Source organism: Protopterus annectens, chromosome 8.part0 (genome assembly GCF_019279795.1).
Source record: "Protopterus annectens isolate FY-2018-M chromosome 8.part0, PAN1.0, whole genome shotgun sequence".
In the NCBI taxonomy this organism is placed as follows: Eukaryota; Metazoa; Chordata; order Ceratodontiformes; family Protopteridae; genus Protopterus; species Protopterus annectens.
The window spans coordinates 253,107,215-253,126,705 of NC_056741.1; the positions used below are offsets into that span (position 1 = coordinate 253,107,215).

Below are 19,491 nucleotides of genomic sequence, written 5' to 3' on the forward strand. Positions count from 1 at the left end.
TACCTAGACTCACCCAAGGCATTTCACACTATCCCCCAACTCAGGTATCATTGACAAACTCACTCAGCTAGGTATCAACCCTTATATTGTTAGATGGGTCACTAAATGGCTCACTAATAGAACTCATACAGTCAAAATAGGGGAATCTACCTCCAACATCAGACCTGTAACCAGTGGTGTTCCACAGGGATCAGTCCTGGGACCTCTGCTGTTTGGAATCTATTTCTCTGAAGTTCAAGCAAACAACTAAATGTCTGTGGCTGGCAAAGTTTGCTGATGACTGCAAATTTGGAGCGGTCATAGAATCTTCAAATGTCAACATCCTACAAGAGGGTCTTAAACAAACAAATGACTGGTGCCAAAGTCATGGCCTTAAACTCAATGCAAACAAATGTATTATCATCCCTTTCAGTAAGGGCTATGTTCCTGCTAACTACCACATCAATAGCAACACCTTAAGTACGCACTCAGTGTAACAGACCCTGGCACTCAGGTTGACAGCAACCTCACCTTTGAGCATCATGTCTCCACAGTGGTAAGAAGGACATTCTATATTGCTCATATCATAAGTAAGGGCATTGTCTCCATAAAAAAACAAAGTTGTTATAACCTCCATGTAACTCTTTCCTCATCAGGCCAATAACGGAGTACAATGCCCCTTTTAATGTACCTTTCCAAGTACCTGCAGCAATTGGAGAGGCCACAAAGGTTCCTCACAAGGAAAATTCTAGGTCTTCAGCATTTCTCCTATGTGGATCATCTAAAATTACTGTCACATTATTCTGTTTCACACAGACTACTCAGAGGCAATCTTTGCCTTGCATACAAGGCAATCTCTGACCCTGCTTTACTGGAAATGCTGCATCTCTATAAGTCAAATGGTACACTGCTTACTCACTCTAAAGACCTTAACCTGGTATGTGACATTAATAAATCCTGCTTGAGGGACAGATTTGTCTCCCAGAGTTTACCACACATTTGGAACAGACTCCCACTTCATGTTAAACAGAGCACCTCATTGGCCCTCTTCAAATGCAATCTGGACAAATGTATGGGTAACAGTAAAGTCACCCAAAGGGTTCCACCTGTGTCCCTCTTGGACAGGGGCAATAGGTGCTAATCGTCGAAGTAAGGGTCGAACTTGGCTAGGCTTGTAAGGGCCCTAGGGTCATTAGCCTAGTAACTTCCTATGATCATATGATCCTATGTTGGATTCCACAGACAACATGTTCAAAAGTTGGGCCCTCAGAAGTAATCAACAACTTAAATAAAGGCTTAGAACATTGGAAGAATATTTTTTTCATTCCTCCCAAGGACCTTGCGTAATGGCTCATCTACCGTCACCTGACTAGCCCATTCATTCCAGCAGAAAAACAGATGAGTATTCACAGGCTAGGAAAGAGCACTAAGATTCTGTCATTCCTGCCCAGGAACCCTAATCCCAAGAGCTGGTTGGTAAGAAGCAAGCCAGTTTGTTGGTCTAGTGGGCGATCTTCCTTCTTCCATTGGAAGCACTCCATCCCACCTCAGTGGCTCCTCTGAGTCTGCAATCCCTATTTCTTGAGAACAAGTACTTCTCTGCATGCCAATTTCCCCTATGCTGCATAGTGTGAATGCACTAGCAAGGGCTTCACCAGCTTGGAATTCAAGCAGGTGATCAACCATTGTTCCCACTAGGTGCTACATGTGCATTCAGCAACAGCTGCCTCCCTCCTCCCAGGATGGGTGAGCTACAGTGGCAATTCACTGCCATCCATTGCAGCTCTCTCTTACAGGAGCCTAAACCAATAATCAAACTTGAATTGCCTACAGAACAGTCAGGGCTTTAAATCTCTCTTCCACAGAGCTGGCTGGAAGAATCACTAATATTTTACCAGAGTTACAGACAGCTCATCTTACTGACTTAGTTCTGAGTAATTTTTCTGCCCCTGAGGAATTCTGTCTTCAAGTGTGATCTCACAGATGATGTGTAAAAAACTCACCTTTCCGAGCAGAACTCTGCAATAAAGGTGGCACAATTCAGAGGATGGGATCCAGTAAACATCAGGTTAAAAATCTATCCAATATTCTGTAAAGATATACTGGAGACTAGGGGATCTGAATGGAGAGATGATAAAATCAGCAAGCAAAGGAAAGTAGTACTGCTGAAATAAATTCATCAAGTCTTGGTGAGCACCTTCATGAGGCGGACCCTGTTTTTACAAAATCTCACCAAAACAACACTGACACAACAACACTGATATATAGATTGTATTTTATACAGCACATAGCATGGACAAAAGTAGGTCAAGAAATAAAAAAGACAGCCAAGTGTCCGGGATAAAATAAAGTGTCCAATCCTGGTAGGTGCACTGGTGTCAGGACTGGAAAAACGACAGTGTAGAATCCTCAAGACAAGAAAACATTCCAACAGTGAATGAATGAATAGGCTAAGGAAGAGGATGCCCCCCCTCCATTGTAGAAGGAAGTAGTAGTCCACAAAAATCACAAAACTAACAGGCCATAAAGATGGCTGAGTGAGATAAATTAGAAGAAAGAAAAATACTTGCACAAGAAAAACTGTCAAAAGCATAAAAAAGCAATAAGTCTCATAAAAAAGAATTTACAGTCATACTTGTATATGCTACGGACACGAACTCTGTAAGAATCGCAGGAGGACCTAAATCTGGGCATACTGCAGGTGCTGTGAAGAGCACTTTTGGCAAACATCAAAGATCAAAACAATACTAACTTCATGAACTTTAATCATACTTTTGACTTAAGAATTGGGGTTCATTCCTGTCATGGTACTAGAAACACAGAAGACTCAGAGAAATGAAACCAGGACTAGTTCATTCAAATTCTACCTGTTTGGGGCCAAACTGTGTTTCTCCTACAGATAATTTTATATAATGTAATAGTACTTGCGTATTATCACAACCACATTCGCAGCAACACAACTGACTCGGTTCCAAGCCGCTGTGTTGCCAAAAAACTGTTGTTAAAGTCACTTTGGAAGTGTGTGGTCACTGAACTGTCATGACAGTCACCTTCTGGTGAACATATCGTGCTTATCAAGTGTAAAAGAATGGCAACCTTTGCCATTAACTGTCTCGTTTTTCATAAGCTATTACCTGTACATCACCACAGGATGTAATGTGCACCCTATCCATTTGCAAAGATAATTTGTTAAATATAACTATAGCAATAGGCCTTCCAAAAGGATAACACAGCCATGAAGTCCACATCAGACTTAAAGAAAACAGGCTTAACCTTTCACCATTAACGACTTCATGCTAACTTGCAAGGTTTTCAGACCTGCACATTTACAAAGAAAATGAAAGTAAACATATCTTTCTTAGCTGTTTTCGTCCTCAGCTGAATGGCACTTTGTACCCTTCTCAATCTTCAATTAATTTTCTTGTGCAGTTTATTATCAAGGCAATCTCATTTTTCCAGAGTTCAGAAATCCAGTTGTCAAGACACACACTTCCAAAGTATATTTCACAAAATTGTTAGCAGGAGAATGGCTTGGAAATTAGCTGCTTCTCCTGCTTCGAAAGTGGTTGCGATAATACACTTTTGAAATCCTTCTCCGATTTCTCACCTATTATCCATACCATCACTGCACACTTGTCAACACACACACTTCCCAAGTAAGCTGGACAATATAACTGGGTAGGAGAAGCTCTTGGAAATGAGCTGCTTTTCCTACTCCAAATCTGGTTGCAATAATACATTAAGTAACAAATGTATTTTTTTCTGTTTTCCATTAGCGTTATCAAATACATCAAGTGACCCTCTGTTTTTTAACCACTGTTTCTGTTACCTTTTATACAGTGTGAAAAGCCATACCCTTGTGTAACTATTGTATACACTGTAAGCAACATACTGTGTCTCACTAATTCACTGTGTACACACTAATTATATAAACACTGCAAGTTTTTTGTATATGTGGAGCTTTTCTCTACCAGTCTCTGCTAAAAAGGGTCTCTTATGCCAAATTGAACTCTCTCAGTCAATAAATGCAAAACAAAAGTAAATAAATATATACACTGTATACAAAATGCATATATGCAATGCAAGTATACAAAAATGAGTCGAAAAAGAGAAAAAAATCATTAAAGCTGAGGGAAAGAAGAACTGAATCTAGTCTTGTGGCTTTGACAATTACTAATCATCTAATCCTGTTTATTTTTAAATTTCATTTAATTTGTGAAGGTGACCACATATCAAAATATCAATTTGAATATTTCATTTTTATTTGCACCATGTACTCAAACCTTGGTTTGTCCTATTTGTCGGTTACATACTGACACACTACTTTGCCATTTTTATTTATTATTTTGAACCATACCTTACACAAATGCTCACTTTAGATACACAGTTTATGAAAAATGGCATCATCACTATGTAGTTCTTCCTCGAATACAGCTGTATGTTCCATTAATAAATTAGATTTTGGGCCGCAATTGTCTGTGGATATGAAGTGGGGTCTCATACATGATGAGCAATCTGCCTAAAAACATAAAGCACTGGTGATATTGCAAGCAAATATTTGCCAAATTAAATGCAGACATTTTTCACTACATGATGGATTAAAGATACAACACTTTTGCACATTACATGAGATGCTTGTCTTTTTGTATAACATTAGAGTGCTGAAGTGAAATGAGCTAACCCTTCTATCGCACCTTACCACAGACATTTTATGCCAGTTGATTGCAGCCCCTCTTATTCTGACTTTGACCTCCACAATCAGACTTCCCTTCTCCTCAGCCATCCCTCCCAGATACTTGAAGCTGTTACCCTTTTCCACTATTCTCTCTTATATATCAATTTTTCAGCTTCTTCTTCTGTTTACCCCTATTTAGTGCCATGGCAGCTGTCTTGCCTGTATTCAATTTCTTCCCATATGCTTTCAGTTTTGCATTCCATTCCCTTATTATTTGAAGTTACTGATCAGAATGTTTGTAATGATATGTTGTTTGCATACAGAAGCCTTGTTGATCCACCCCCCGACCTCTTTGCTGACATAGAACAATACCAGCATGATCAGCGATCAATCTCACCTGATATGACCACCTATAATGGGAGACTGGGCATCTCCAATGTTCCAGTGTTGCTATGCATGTTCTGAAGAGTTCAGGAATTTCATGGATATGGTAAACTGCATAATATGCTGCGGTGGTGCAGCAGTTAGCATTGTCGCCTCACAGCAAGAGGCTCTCTGGTTCAATCCTCGGCTGGGTGCCTTCTGTGCAGAGTCTGCATGTCCTCCCTGTGGTCGCACGGGTTTCCTCCAGGTGGTCCGGTTTCCTCCTACATCCCAAAGACATGCTGTAGGTGGATTGGACACTCTAAATTGGCCCTAGGTGTGAGTGTGTGCATGTGTGTGCCTTCTGTGGAAGGTTGGGCGCCAGGCTGGCAACTCGACACCAAAAAACTCCACTGCCAATCATGAACACACAGGTGATCTGCTGTGGTGACCCCTAACTAGGAAAAGCAGAAAGAAGAAGAAGGTAAACTGCATTTTATTTTGGAGACAGATCCTGGCAGAGGTGGCATTCCACAGTACCTTTTGGGTGCTTGGTGACACCTAGGAATCATGTACACCTTTGGTCTTTATAAAATGTCTGGAATTATATGGAAGTGATAAATTCTGAAGCAAATAAATAAAATGCAGCTATAATGTTCCAAGGGCATTTTTACCTCAAGAAAAGACAAAGATGAAGTCTGCACCCCATAGTGTCACTCTGATAACAACTGACACAGAATGTTGGGCACACCTTAAAGCCTCATCACAAAACTCGGTTTGTCTAGCACTGACAAGCTGCAGTGGGTAGACGGGGTGAGTTTAGAAGTCACCTTCACATTCCTGCATCCCATGACATATCTATAACTTCTTCATAGGTTCATAGGTTCATACTAGGCTATCTGCCCTAGGGCATTTATAAGCCTAGCCAGAATGTGTTTGGCTTTCGCCACCCATTTTAAATTAATTTTGCTATGCCCTTTTTCGAGGTTAGTATACTGTGCCTCTGTCTAACAGTGACACAGAAGTGACACCCGGGTTAAACCTACGATCTCCCATCCACTCATCAAGATTCCTCTTGAAAAGAGTCAATGAAGGACTCTGCCTGACCTGGACTGGGATTTTATTCCAGAGTGAAGGGAGCCTCTGGGTTATGAATCTGTCCCTCCAGCATGTCCTATTTATTGCAGTGCTGAGGTTCAAGTCTCTCAAGCGCGTAGCTTGATGGGATTTGGATTTTCTGAGGTGCAGCATGTCCATTAATTCCGGGTTGGACATGACTTTATACGTCAGGCACAGATCGCCCCTGAGAAGAGCTGGAGTTTCTTTAACCGGGCAGCATATGGCATCTGTTTGAGCCCTTTGATCCTCTTGGTGAGGTACTTTTGGGGTCTTTCCAGTTGCTGCAGGTGTCTGGTAAGGTACATCCCAAAAGGGGCATTGTACTCAATTATGGGCCTGATGAGGGATGAGTAAAGAGGCACAATGACCTCCCCTGATCTAGATGTGAATCCCTTCATGATTAGGTGGGGCTATATAAAATGTTTTTCTAACCACTTTGGCCACGTGGTTGTCAAATGAGAGACTGCTATCAACTTGGGTCCCTAATTACTTCTTCTGTACTTAATGGATTACCACCTATGTGGTAATTTGTGGGCACTTTGTTTTTGCCAAAGGGATGACTATACACTTTTTGGCGTTTAGCTTGAGGCCATGGCTCTGGCACCAGTTGTCTGTTTCTATGAGGCCCTTTTGGAGGATACTTGTGTCGACTGGAGAGTCGATTATGGCACCCAGTTTGCAGTCATCTGCGAACTTGGTCAGCCACAGTCCTTCTGTGTTGGCCTGTACCTCCGAGAAATATATACCGAACAAGAGAGGTCCCAGGACTGAGCCTTGTGGGACGCCACTTGTAACTGGTTTGGAGTCTGACATGGCTCCAGCAATTCTAACCATGTGGGTTCTGTCCTTAAGCCAGTTTGCAACCCATCTAGTGACATAGGGGTTTATATTTAAGCTGGTGAGCTTATCTATAATGCCCGAGTGGGGTATTGTATCGAAGGCTTTTGCGAGGTCCAGGTAGACTGTGTGGACCACCTTCCCCTCATCAATGGCTTTGGTGACTGTTTCAAAGAAATCAACCAGGTTTAAGAGGCAGGATCTGCCCTTAACAAAGCTGAACTGGGTAGGATCCAGTGTCTGTAGGTCCCCAATATCTTTATTTATGAGGTCCATGATGATCCATTCCATAGCTTTACAGACCAAGCTAGTCAGGGCTTATGGGGCGATAGTTTTCAGGATCCGTTGAGGCACCACCTTTGTGGAGAGGGACCACTGTTGCTGTACGCCACTCTTTGGGTACATATGCTGTAGTAAGGCTGTGATTGAACAGTAGTTTTATGTTTGGGTTTAGCTCTTCTTGGAGTTCATATAGGACGCAGCCCGGGCACCATCTGGTCCCATTGATGCTGTGTTTTTTGCTTTGGAGAGGGCGGCTCTTACCTGAGCATCTGAGATGTCAGGGGGGCAGCACTCTGCTGGGACAGATATTTGCCCTTTTGGTGGGGGGGTTTGCGCTGAACCTGTCAACTAGGATGTTGGCAAGGTCTGTGGGTTCGGTGTATTTTTTGTCATTTTGGACTAATTCTGAGCATATCTGGGAATTCCCACCCAGGTTCCTAACATAACTAAAGAAAGCCTTGTGATTATCCTTAGTGTCCTGTGCAATTTTTCTCTCGAAGCTGGCCTTAGACGATTTTATGAGTGCCCGTAGTTTTTTGCTAATACTGATCAGAGATGCCTTCCCTTTTTGGGATTTTGCTCTATCATTTAGTAGCTTCCTCCTTCTATTGTACAGTTTGTTTATGGCTGGGGTCCACCAGACAGGACGTCTGCCTTTGGAGGATTGGGTCTTGGTTTTATTTGGGATTGCATGATCCATGCATTCCTGAAGATGTTCATAGAATGCATTTATAAAGGATTCTGCGGTCTGGGCCGTATTTTCCACAGGCCCGGGGGTTTTGAAGGATTCCACCTCGGGTTTGAGGAGTGTCAAATTTGCTTTAGAGACGATTTTCACTGTGGTGGGGTCGGGATGTGAATATCCAGTGAGATTAGTTTATGGTCTGATCTTACCAGTGAGGGATACACTTCTGGTCTGGAGCATAGAGTCCCCATGTTGGTGATGATCAGGTCCAGTATGTTTTCCCCTCTTGTGGGAGTAGTAACAAATTGTTCCATAGCATTTGAGTTTATAAATTCTAGGAACCTTTGGGCTAGGGTGTTGGAGCTAGAGTAATGCTCCCAGTCTATGTTTGGGTAGTTGAAGTCGCACAATATAATAGTGTTTGGAGAGACCTTCATATTTTCCAGTGTTCTCAGGAAGGCCGAGTGGGGTTCCTGGGTTTGGGGGGGGGGGTGGTCTGTAGCAGGCTATAAACTGGAAGGCGGTTTTACCCACTTTTAGTTGCACATGGATAGTCTCTGCTGCTTCGTGCTGTGCCACCAACCTGGAGGTGTGGGTATCTTTGACGAATATTGATACTCCCCCTCCTTTTGTGGTTCGGTCCAAGTTTTGGGGCCGAAAAGCATGGTATGAGGTATAACCTGGTAGTGGTAGTGCTGGGGTACTCTCGGAAGCCTTGAACCAGGTTTCTGTTACTGCACAGATATCAATGTTCTCCATGCTAAGGAGAGTTTCGAGTGCGTGCATCTTGAGGTTTAGACTTCTGGCGTTGAGTAGCATTACTCTTAGTTTCTTATCCCTTGTGATACCTATGGAGGTGGGTTTGTCTTTTGAGCCTTGCCTAAAAAAGGCACTATGGGGGTAGCAAGAGCCTTTGCCAATATCAGAAAGTCCAGGGGTGACAGGTGCAAGCCGTCCCTAGCGAAACATCGAGGCTTGTTGAGCATGTCATCCCAGGCTGACAGGCATTGGATCCCCTTTGAATGACACCAATACTTAAGCCAAATGTTGAAATTGATCATCTTGTTTTCATATTGTGGCATCATTCTTGGTGAGGGTAAGATGCTACTCAAGGTCAGGGTAATACCGGCCTGGGCCACATGCTCAAAGAGCTCCTCCATGTCTCTTTTCATGTAGTCCAAGGAGGTAAGTCTCAGGTCATTCACACCAGCATGGACAATGACTGAGTCATATTTGTACTTGCCTTGGAGTGACCTGAGTGCTTGCGTTATGTGGCGGATCCTAGCGCCCGACAGGCAGCTCACCGTGACCTTCTCCTTGTTCAGCCTGGTGAGTGGGACGTCAGTGTGCCTGACGATAGAGTCACCTATTACAAGTGTATCAGGTGTGTTGTTTAGCCTTAAGGGCTGTGACTGTTTGGCACACTGGCTTTGTGAGCTATGTGTTGCACGTGTTTTGTTTTGGGGTAGCGGTTGCTTGGGTGTCTGCTTTGGAGGTCTCTGCTGCTTAGGCAGATTTTTATTTAGAGCCTCCGAGTATGTTTTTGTGTGTTTATGTGTTTGGTTTGCGGTCGTGGTAGGTTTATGTGAGACTGGAATTGTAGTGAGTGTGGTTTCCTTCTCCTCCTGACTGGTTACGCCAATACTGAGTTGAGAGAGCTTAGCCTCCAGTTTGGCTATATGGATGCATCTCTCACATGTGTTGGAATTTGTTGGGAGGAGGAGAGGGTTGTCTGTGTACATGAGGCAGTTGTAACATTGCCTCAAGATTCCCAGATTCACCAGCTGGACCGGAGAGGAGATTGACAACTGACCTTTGGACATGCTAGAATAGTACTGAGAATTCCTTTATAATTGAAAAAAAGGGCCAATGGGGAACAAGGTACTCAAGGGGAGTTTGTGAGGTTGTAGTGCTTTTAATTTTTAGTGCTGACTTATATAATTGCTTTAGTGAGCAAGTGCCAGGTAACTTAAATGCAATGTGTTACAGGTAACTTAAATGCAGAAACGACAAACAGTAACTTTCTTTTAAGTGAAACAAGGAAATAAGTACAGTAAGCAATGCAGATATCACTAGGGATCCACAGAAGCGCTGAAAAGCCGCGTTTTAGGTGGTATTAGCGTTTCAGGGAAATATAACAAGCAAACAAACAACAAGCATACAAACAAAGCTAGATTCAGCAAGCCTGGATCTAGTCTATGCTACAGCAAACAAGGTGTACCAATTTCAGTAAGAAACAGTTGAAATATGCAGGCACTATAAGCCTTTAACCAGAAATTCCCAGCTCAGAAGGGCAGAGTCCAGCCTCTCCTCCCACAAGAGTACATACCACTAACCTTCTTAATGTAAAATAACTGGCCTGAAGCCCAAGTGCTTAAACCAGAACTAATACACTTTTAGAATAACAGACACTGAGCCCTCAATCAGCAGTTCCCAACTTAGAAGGATGTAAGCTACCTGTCCTGCCACCACAGTGCAGGCCACAAACCTTCCTAATGTAAAACAACTGGTCTGAAGCCCAAGTGCTTAATCCAAAAGACTTAGAATGATAGCTACACTTTAATCAAGTTACTACCAAGCAGTAGTAAATACAATTGAATACTTTAAAGAATGCCTGGATTAGTGCTCAAGTTATACAAACAAAGCTAGATTCAGCAGGCCTGGATCTAGTCTACGCTACAGCAAACAAGGTGTACCAATTTCAGTAAGAAGCAATTCAAATATGCAGGCACTATAAGCCTTTAACCAGAAATTCCCAGCTCAGAAGGGCAGAGTCCAGCCTCTCCTCCCACAAGAGTGCAGACCACGAACCCTTTTAATGTAAAATAACTGGCCTGAAGCCCAAGTGCTTAAACCAGAATTAATACACTTTTAGAATAACAGACACCGAGCCCTCAATCAGCAGTTCCCAACTTAGAAGGATGTAAGCTACCTGTTCTGCCACTACAGTGCAGACCACAAACCTTCCTAATGTAAAACAACTGGTCTGAAGCCCAAGTGCTTAAACTAAAAGGCTTAGAATGAGTTACACCAAGCAGTAATAAATACAACTGAGTACTTTTAAGATGACGCAAAAGCAAACAAAAGTAGGAAGAGACACAAATACAGTAAAAGCAGAAATATTTTTTTTTTCAGAAAAGTAGCAAAAACGGTAGTAAAAACAATTCACATGCAGTGCAAGCTGGCACACTTGCGTATGTAGCAATATTAGTCCACACACAGTATGAAAAAATGTAATTAAATTAAAAAGGACTAAAAGCAAGTGCAGAAAGGGTTTATTAGGCAGAATGCGGTAAAGAGATGGGACTGGGGGAGTGTCCTAGATCAAATCTACAGTGGGGCGGGCACTGCAAAAGCCACCAAATTTAAACTACAACCAATAACAGTGAGGGGGGGAGGTGGGGAACACAATTTCAACAGAGCTAGATATGAGGAATCACAGTGCAAATTATAACCAAAAAATATATACCGATATCTGTATATTTGCAGAACAGTAACACAACAGATATCTAAGTAACAATTTAGCTCTATAATACAGAATAATACAAAAAAATATACTCAGCTCTATATATTTGCAGAGAGTCTTGTAAAGCTGTCTCTCAACAATCCACTTTAAATGCAGGCTGCTATTAACAGCAAATTAAGGGAACCTTGAGTTAACACACAAGCTATAGAAACTAAAATGAGGGAGGGTGGGGAAGACAGTTTCAACAGAGATAGATATGGGGAATCACAGTGCAAATTATAACCAAAAAATATATACTGATATCTGTATATTTGCAGAACAGTAACACAACAGATATCTAAGTAACAATTTAGCTCTATAATACAGAATAATACAAAAAAATATACTCAGCTCTATATATTTGCAGAGAGTCTTGTAAGGCTGTCTCTCAACAATCCACTTTAAATGCAGGCTGCATGTTGTATGTCTGTATGTATCTTGTTTTAGATACTAAACCACACCCTCTCTTGTATTTCCATACATAACTTTGCATTGCTGCATTTTTTTGTATATTTCAATGTTTGAATTTCTAACTAGAAATCTGGAAATGTCAGTATTTGCACTTTTCATATTGTTACAGAGTATTCAAAAAATTACCATAACTTACTATTTCTTAAAATCTGTGTCATGCTGCCAGCCCAGCTATCTAGAATTGTGTAAATAATTCTATGTCATTTGTGAATATTGATGTGATTTATACAGAACTGTATGGTATGTACTGAGCTTCAAGAAAGTAACCACAGCATACCCTGCTGGAACATAGAAGATTAACCTGCAAAACTTAAGAATAGTTGAGGTTAAGTTACTTTATAGCTGTATCATAAACAAAAGATGTTACCTCTCAGTTTCAGTCCAATAGCAGACACAATGTCTAGAGCTAGAAGTTTTTCTATTGTCTTGAAAGAAAAGTAATTACTGGGTTTAAAATGTAAAGTGTTTTATTGTTTTACGACTTCCAAGATCTGGCAAACATCTGAGAGAGATGTATTTTAATACAGAGATGTTAAATTCTGTTAAGCTTCTGTTTAGCCTGGGAACTGAAGTCAGGTGACAGAGTGATGTCATCCAAGCTGGCCCAGCAGTAATGTTTGATATTAACTTGGGAACTCTCTGAGAGAGAGACTGTGCATTTTGTATTTTGTCTTGGACCTAGCAATAACATCCACTCATCATCATCATCTGCACTTGCCTGCCTTGTAAGTAAGATTCAGAGCATAGTATCTCTGTTAGATATAGATAGGAATATAGGTAAAGATTAGCTTAGATGTTTTCTGTATTTATTTGAGACTGTCCTGCAATGTTGTTTTAAAATATTTCCTGTGATATTGAACTCTGAAGTAGCTGTGTTTGTGCACTGATTATTGGCTTGTTCTTTTATTATTTACTATTAAATATATTTAAACCTATCTTTGTGGCTGATACTTGAGACATATTTAAGCTCTTGGCATACGTATTTGGTGACACTGTACAGGCCACTCCTAAAAAGCCTTGGTCAAAACTATCATTTGGATAATAGTAACATTATACAGTAGAATTGGACACCCTTTGTAGGGGCCTTAAAGTATCTGATAAAGAGCTGACTGGTAGCAGTGATAAAGTACAGTTTTGTACCTAACCATAAATGTAGATGTTCGAGTGCTAATACAGCTGCAGTCATAACAGATGGGTTCTCCTGCCGTCAGGCGGGTCCTCGGTCGGCCGAATTCCAAAGTCTAGGTCTGGCATCGGTTGTCGTCGCTTCTTCCCTGACGTCAGTGCGACAGGGGTATAAAGGAACCAGCCGACGCCATTTTCTTCAGTTTTTCTTGCCCCAGATGTCAGGTGCCCCCAGAAGGAAGGCAATACATAAATTTGTGTAATCATGCAGTGCAAATAATATAATATAATCAAAATACAGTAGTTACAAGCAAATACATCATAAATGAATACCCCAATCAGGTTGTATGAGGATGTGTTAGCCTATAGGCCTGTCCCAGGAGGGGAAGGAGGGAGGGAAACCTGGAGTGCAGCTGTATTAGCACTCGAACATCTACATTTGTGGTAGGTACAAAACTGTACTATGTTCATCGTGCATACAGCTGCAGTCATAACAGATGGGTAGAATCCCAAAGCTAAGAAAGGGGTGGTAGGCACTAGGTGGAATTAGGAGGAGCCAAAATGCCCTGCAAGACTGCAGTGGCAAAGCCTGCTCTAGATTTGGAGTATAATGGTAGGTTGTAGTGCTTGGAGAAGGTATGCACAGAACTCCAAGTGGCTGCTTCCAAAATATCCTTGGTAGGAACTCCTCTGAGGAATGCTGCAGAGGTGGCTGTGGCTCTGGTGGAATGAGTCCTAATGCCTGTAGGAACAGTTTTGCCATGAAAGGAATAGCAAAAGCGTATGCAGTGGGCTATCCATTTTGAGATTGTCTGTTTGGAAATTGGCTTCCCTTGAGCTCCTACCGCATAGGCCACAAAGAGCTGTTCTGATTTTCTGAAAGGCTTTGTTCTGTCCAAATAATAACGCAGTTGTCTGTGGATGTCCAAGGAATGTAGTAATCTCTCCCCTTTGTTTTGAGGATTAGGATAAAAAGTAGGTAAATGTATGGCCTGATTTAAAGCTACCCTGGATACCACTTTAGGCATAAAGGACGGGTTGGTTCGTAAGGAAACTCTGTCCTGATGAAAGATGATAAAAGGTTGGACGGCCATGAGAGCCTGTAGTTCTGAAACTCTACGAGCTGAGGTGATAGCCAGAAGGAAAGATGTTTTCCAAGACAAATATTGCAAATCTGATGAGGCAGCTGGCTCAAAGGGAGGCAAGGTCAGTTTTTGCAGCATGAAATTAAGATCCCAAGCAGGTATTGGTTGTTTTCTTGGAGGCCTTAAATTCTTAGCCCCTCTGAGGAACAGCCTTAGGAGAGGGTGAGAGAATAAAGGTGGATCATTGTTGTATTCTGCAGAAATGGCTGATGCATGGATTTTGATGGAGGAGAAAGAAAATCCACTGCTTAGCAGTTCAGCCAAATATTGTAGTATTTGAGGTAAATTCAGTTTTCCAGGATCCTGGCCCTTTTTCTCATTCCAGACACAAAAACGTTTCCATTTTGCGGAGTAAGCTTTTCTAGTTGATGGCCTTCTGGCCTCCAAAATGACATCCTGCACCTCCTTGGATAGTAGGGCCTGTTGTGATGCTAAGGAATCTTCCATGCGGCTAGATTGAGTGTTTTTAGCTGGCTGTGAAGAGTTTTGAAACTGTGCTGAGTCAGAAGAGGAGGCATTAGAGGCAGGGTCCATGGTGGGGAATGCGTCAGGCTCCTCAGGAGTGGGTACCAGTGTTGCCTTGGCCAGTCCGGAGCAATGAGGATCATCTTTGGTCTGTCTGCTTTGGTCTTTAATAGAACTTTGGGCAGCAGAGGAAGAGGAGGGAAGGCATAAACTGTCATTGATGTCCAACTGAAGGAAAGAGCGTCCACTCTCCAGGCCTTTGGATGGAAGATCCTTGAGCAGAATTTTGACAATTGATGATTCTTGTGGGAGGCAAAGAGATCTATGTCTGGCCTTCCCCATTATTGTATTATTTCTGTAAAAACTTTTGGATGCAATTTCCATTTGTGTGGATCTGTCATATTCCTGCTTAGGTTGTCTGCCAGAGTGTTTTCCTTGCCTGGCAAGTACTCTGCTTGTAGTTCCATCTGTAAGTCCATGGCCATGTTCCAAAGTGACATGGCCAGTCTGCATAGGGGATAAGAATGTGTTCCTCCCTGTTTGTTTATGTACCACATAACTGTGGTGTTGTCCGTTCTTATCAATAGTTGACCTGGTTGTAGAAGGTCCTTGAAAGCTATAATAGCATTTATTACTGCTAGCATTTCTTTTTGATTGATGTGAAGGTGCTTTTCTTTTTGGGACCATTTGCCCTGAATGCACCGGTCTGTCATGTGTGCCCCCCCCAGGCTTAGTCCGAGGCGTCTGTTGTGATGACTTGATTTGCTTGAGGCTTGCTGAATGGAAGACCTGTGTTTGTTTGACATGCTTGAGCCCACCACAGAAATTCCTTTTGCAGACATGGAATTAGTGGTATTATTGTTTCCAAACTGTGGCTGTGTTGAGACCATATGTTTTTTAGGTACCATTGTAGTTTTCTCATATGCAGCTTTGCACATGGGATTAGTAAGATGCAAGATGCCATGAATCCCAGAGCCTGCAGGATTTTCCTTGCAGTCAGCCTGGTGCAATTTGCCAGTGTTCTGAAGTATTGAATTAGTTGCCCCTGCTTCTCTGGCGTGAGGTAGGCCATCTGGGTGTTTGTGTCCAAATTGGCACCCAGGAAAATTATCTTCCGAGAAGGTATTAGCCTTGATTTCTCTTTGTTGACTGTGTATCCCAGAGAGTTTAATAACATTATTACATAAGCCAGATGTTTCAGAAGAATGTGCTTGCTGTCCACTTGGATCAAGCAGTCATCCAAATAAGGGTATATTTGTATCCCTTGAAGTCTGCAGTAGGCAATTACTGATGCCAGGCATTTCGTGAATACTCTGGGCACAGTAGATAAGCCAAAGGGCAATGCAGAGAATTGATAATGGGTTGAACCTGCAAGAAATCTGAGGTACCTTCTGCAATTTTGTCTGATTGGGACATGCAGGTATGCCTCCATGAGGTCCAATTTTACCAGCCAAGACTCCTTGCCCAGCATGGGAAGAAGTTGCTGTAGAGTGGGCATCTTGAATTTTGGTACGAGTAGAAATGTGTTTAGGATGGACAGATCCAAAATAGGTCTCCAATCTTTCCCTTCCTTGGCACCAGAAATAGCCTGGAATAAAAACCTTGACCTTGTTCGTGTGTAGGTACCTCTTGAATAGCTTTCATGCTTATGAGATCTGAAATTTGCCTTTGTGCCTCTGCCCTTTGATTGTGTGGCAGGTTTGGCATGCCTCTCATTTTTGGAAGGGTATGAAAATGGAATTTGTAGCCTCTGTTTATAATGTCCAGGATCCATTTGTCCTTTGTGACAACATGCCAATTTTTTGAAAATAATGCCAGCTTTCCTCCTAAGGGGGCTGCCATTTGAGACCTGGTTGGCATGCAAAGGGGAAAGTCATTGGGTTTGCTTTCTGAAAGATTGTGAGTTGTCCTCACCACCTCTTTGTGTAGGAGCTTGCCATTGTCTGCCTCTATACGATCCTTGTGATTGTCCTCTGCCCCTCGGGTGCCTGTATCTGCCTCTTTGGGGTCTGTCTGTGGCAGGAAAGGACCAGTTTTTGGAAGGCCAATTTCTACTAAAACGTGGGGGATGAACCTGCAGAAATTCTTTCACAGTTTGCATTGATTTAGCCTTTTCCTCCATTTTCCGTAATACTTCCTCAGCATTAGCACCAAATAGTACATCCTTTTGAAGAGGCGTCTAGTAATTTAGCTTTGACATGATCAGGCAAGGCTTGTTCCTTGAGCCAGGCATGCCTACGTATGACTGAGCCTGTAACAGCAGCTCTACATGAGGCCTCTAGAGCATCAAAACCACATTGTAAGGTATGCTTACCCACTTGTTCTGCACTATGCATCAAATCCTGCAACTCCTTCAAGTCTGGTTGTTCAGGTTGTGACATTTTACTTTTCAATTGTGATAACAAAAACTGTTGGTATTTTAGCATATGAAACTGACAGTTTAAGGCCCTCATGGATAAGGTAGCCGAGGTAAATACCTTTTTCCCCACCTTTCTAAGAATCTGGAATCTCTCTCGGAAGGCAAAGGATTTTTGGCAATGGAGGCCTTAACTCCCTTGGGCCCCTGTGAGATGGTTTCTAGGTCAGCAGCATGGCTTTTGTATAGAAATTGGTGTGAGTCAGGAACCCTGTGGTACCTGTCAGGCTTAACTGGAGCTGGAGGTAGAGAGTCCGGGTTAAGGCAGGCCTCCGAGTAAACATCATCTAGGATGTCCAAGACAGGAGGTATAGCCAGAGGCCTGTGCTGGGGTAACAAAAGAAATTCCCTGAACCTTTTCTTGGAATCTGAATAATCCTGGCCTTCCCAGTGGAAGTGTTCCCTTAAGGTATGCAAGTTTCCCCAAATGAGTAATCCTCAGGGGGGGATACAGAAGGAATAGACTCCTCCACATCAGAGTCTTCAAAAGGGGAGTAAGACTGTTCCTGATCATCAGAGTGTTCTGAAATAATGGAGCCCTGATCAGAGGAGGGGGAATCTTCCTCCACTCTGGGCCTTTTGTCCGGAGGGGGCTGAAACCTCTGATTAGAGTAATTAAATCCTCAGCCATTTTAAGCATCTGTTTCTTAGGTATGGGGCCTGGAGATGGGCCCTCTGTAGCTGGTCTCTTAGAGTGCATGGTTGCTTTAGACTTGGTGAAGGCCTTGATGGAGAAAGAAGAGGAAGGTCTGAAGACACCTTAAGTGGAGGTGGACCTGTCCACATTCTGTGTTTCAATGCCAAGAGTGGCTTTGGTATCTGTAGTCAGGGTGTGGGCCGAGGAGCCTGCGACCTCGGGCACAGGAGACACAGCCAAAGATGTCGTCGGTAATCAGGGGCTGTGTAGGCGCCTCGTTGAGAACTGGACCACGTGTAGTCGGCTTTGGTGTGGTGTCGGTAGAGGCCGCGGACCTCGAGTGTCGGTCCTTGTCTTTGCGTTTTTTAGACAAAACCAGAGTCGGAGTATCCGACGACATAGTATAGTTAAATGCTTTCCCAAAATAATGCTGGGCGAACTCCGCCCGATGCTTAATAGTGCGTTTGTTGAATGTAGCACAAAAGCGACAAACCGAGACGTCGTGGTCTGGGCCTAAACAAGGAATGCAGATGGAATGGAAATCCTTATGCGGTATTTGCTTCCCACAAGAAATACAATTATTAACTTTGTCTGACATTGGTCTGAGGCAAGAAAAGTTTCCCCAACGGGGTATTTAGTTTTTAAGAAGACTTCGGTTTCCAAATGTTCGTAATCTCAGGAGCTGTGCTTCTGCTTCGGGCACCGCGCGGCAAGGAAGACCGAAGAAAATGGCGTTGGCTGGTTCCTTTATACCCCTGTCGCACTGACGTCAGGGAAGAAGCGACGACAACCGACGCCGGACCTAGACTTTGGAATTCGGCCGACCGAGGACCTGCCTGACGGCAGGAGAACCCATCTGTTATGACTGCAGCTGTATGCACGATGAACATCTACCTTACAGTCTGGGCAAAAGGGGGCATAGCTAGTAAACTTGTGCCAGCCTTCCCCCAAGTGTGTGTGTGTGTGTGTGTGTGTGTGTGTGTGTGTGTGTGTGTGTGTGTGTGTGTGTGTGTGTGTGTGTGTGTGTATGCTTGTATACAAATCAAATCTCAAAGTGTGTGTCAGCTACTTGGTCAGGGGCACGAAGCACTGGTTGGACAGAGAGGGTGCTGGAGGTCTTAGCTTGGTCACTCAGCTGAGATCTCAACCCTATAGCTGTGGCAGTGGGAAGTCTTATTGGGGATCTGGAGAAAGAGGGAGAAACCAGCCCCTGACTGACTATGATCTCTGTGTGCTCTTAATGGAAATTGCACTTTAATCCTCCCAGTGTGTACGTCCCTCACTGTTGCCTGTGGTGAGGATTGAAGCTCCTTGATTACTGGGCCAGTGCAGGGGCGTCACAGGTGGTTTTAGTAAACCCTAAAAAATCAAGTTATTATAGTGATGAAGGTCTGTCACATTCTGCTTAATCATTTACAATTATTTTAGATATGCATTGAGTTGATAAAGACAGGAATATTCCTGGGTATTCTTTTACATTTACTAGATCTTGGTTTTCACAAAGAGATGGTATTAGTTGGAAAGTAAAGTTATCCAAACAGCAATAGTTTTTTTTTTTTTTTTTTAATGAGGGGGTGGCTAGGAACCCAGCTATGGGTCATCACAGTATAACAATCCAGGCAAAATGTGTGCATTTACTGGGTATGGGGGACACTAAAGTAGATGTTTTAACCAAATAATGTTGCAGTACTTTTTCTTCCTTTAATTAATGATGGGTTTATTTGACTGCATTTTGACTGATGAATTTCCAGATATTACTGTTATGATACGTAAATTATAGAGGTTTA

At 42.7% G+C, this 19,491-nt stretch overlaps 1 protein-coding gene across 3 annotated transcripts in view; it reads right to left on the minus strand.

Moving 5' to 3' along the window:
* CREB3L4 (cAMP responsive element binding protein 3 like 4) overlaps positions 1 to 19,491 on the minus strand; it is a 467,239-nt gene that overhangs the window by 371,111 nt on the left and 76,637 nt on the right. The window contains exon 1 of one of the 3 annotated variants that reach the window (XM_044079731.1): positions 4,337 to 4,435. The exons of the other annotated variants lie outside the window; for them this stretch is intronic. The gene's annotated coding sequence lies outside the window, so the exon portion shown is untranslated. Of the gene's footprint in view, positions 1 to 4,336; positions 4,436 to 19,491 lie in introns of those variants that run through there. 3 annotated transcript variants of the gene reach the window in all.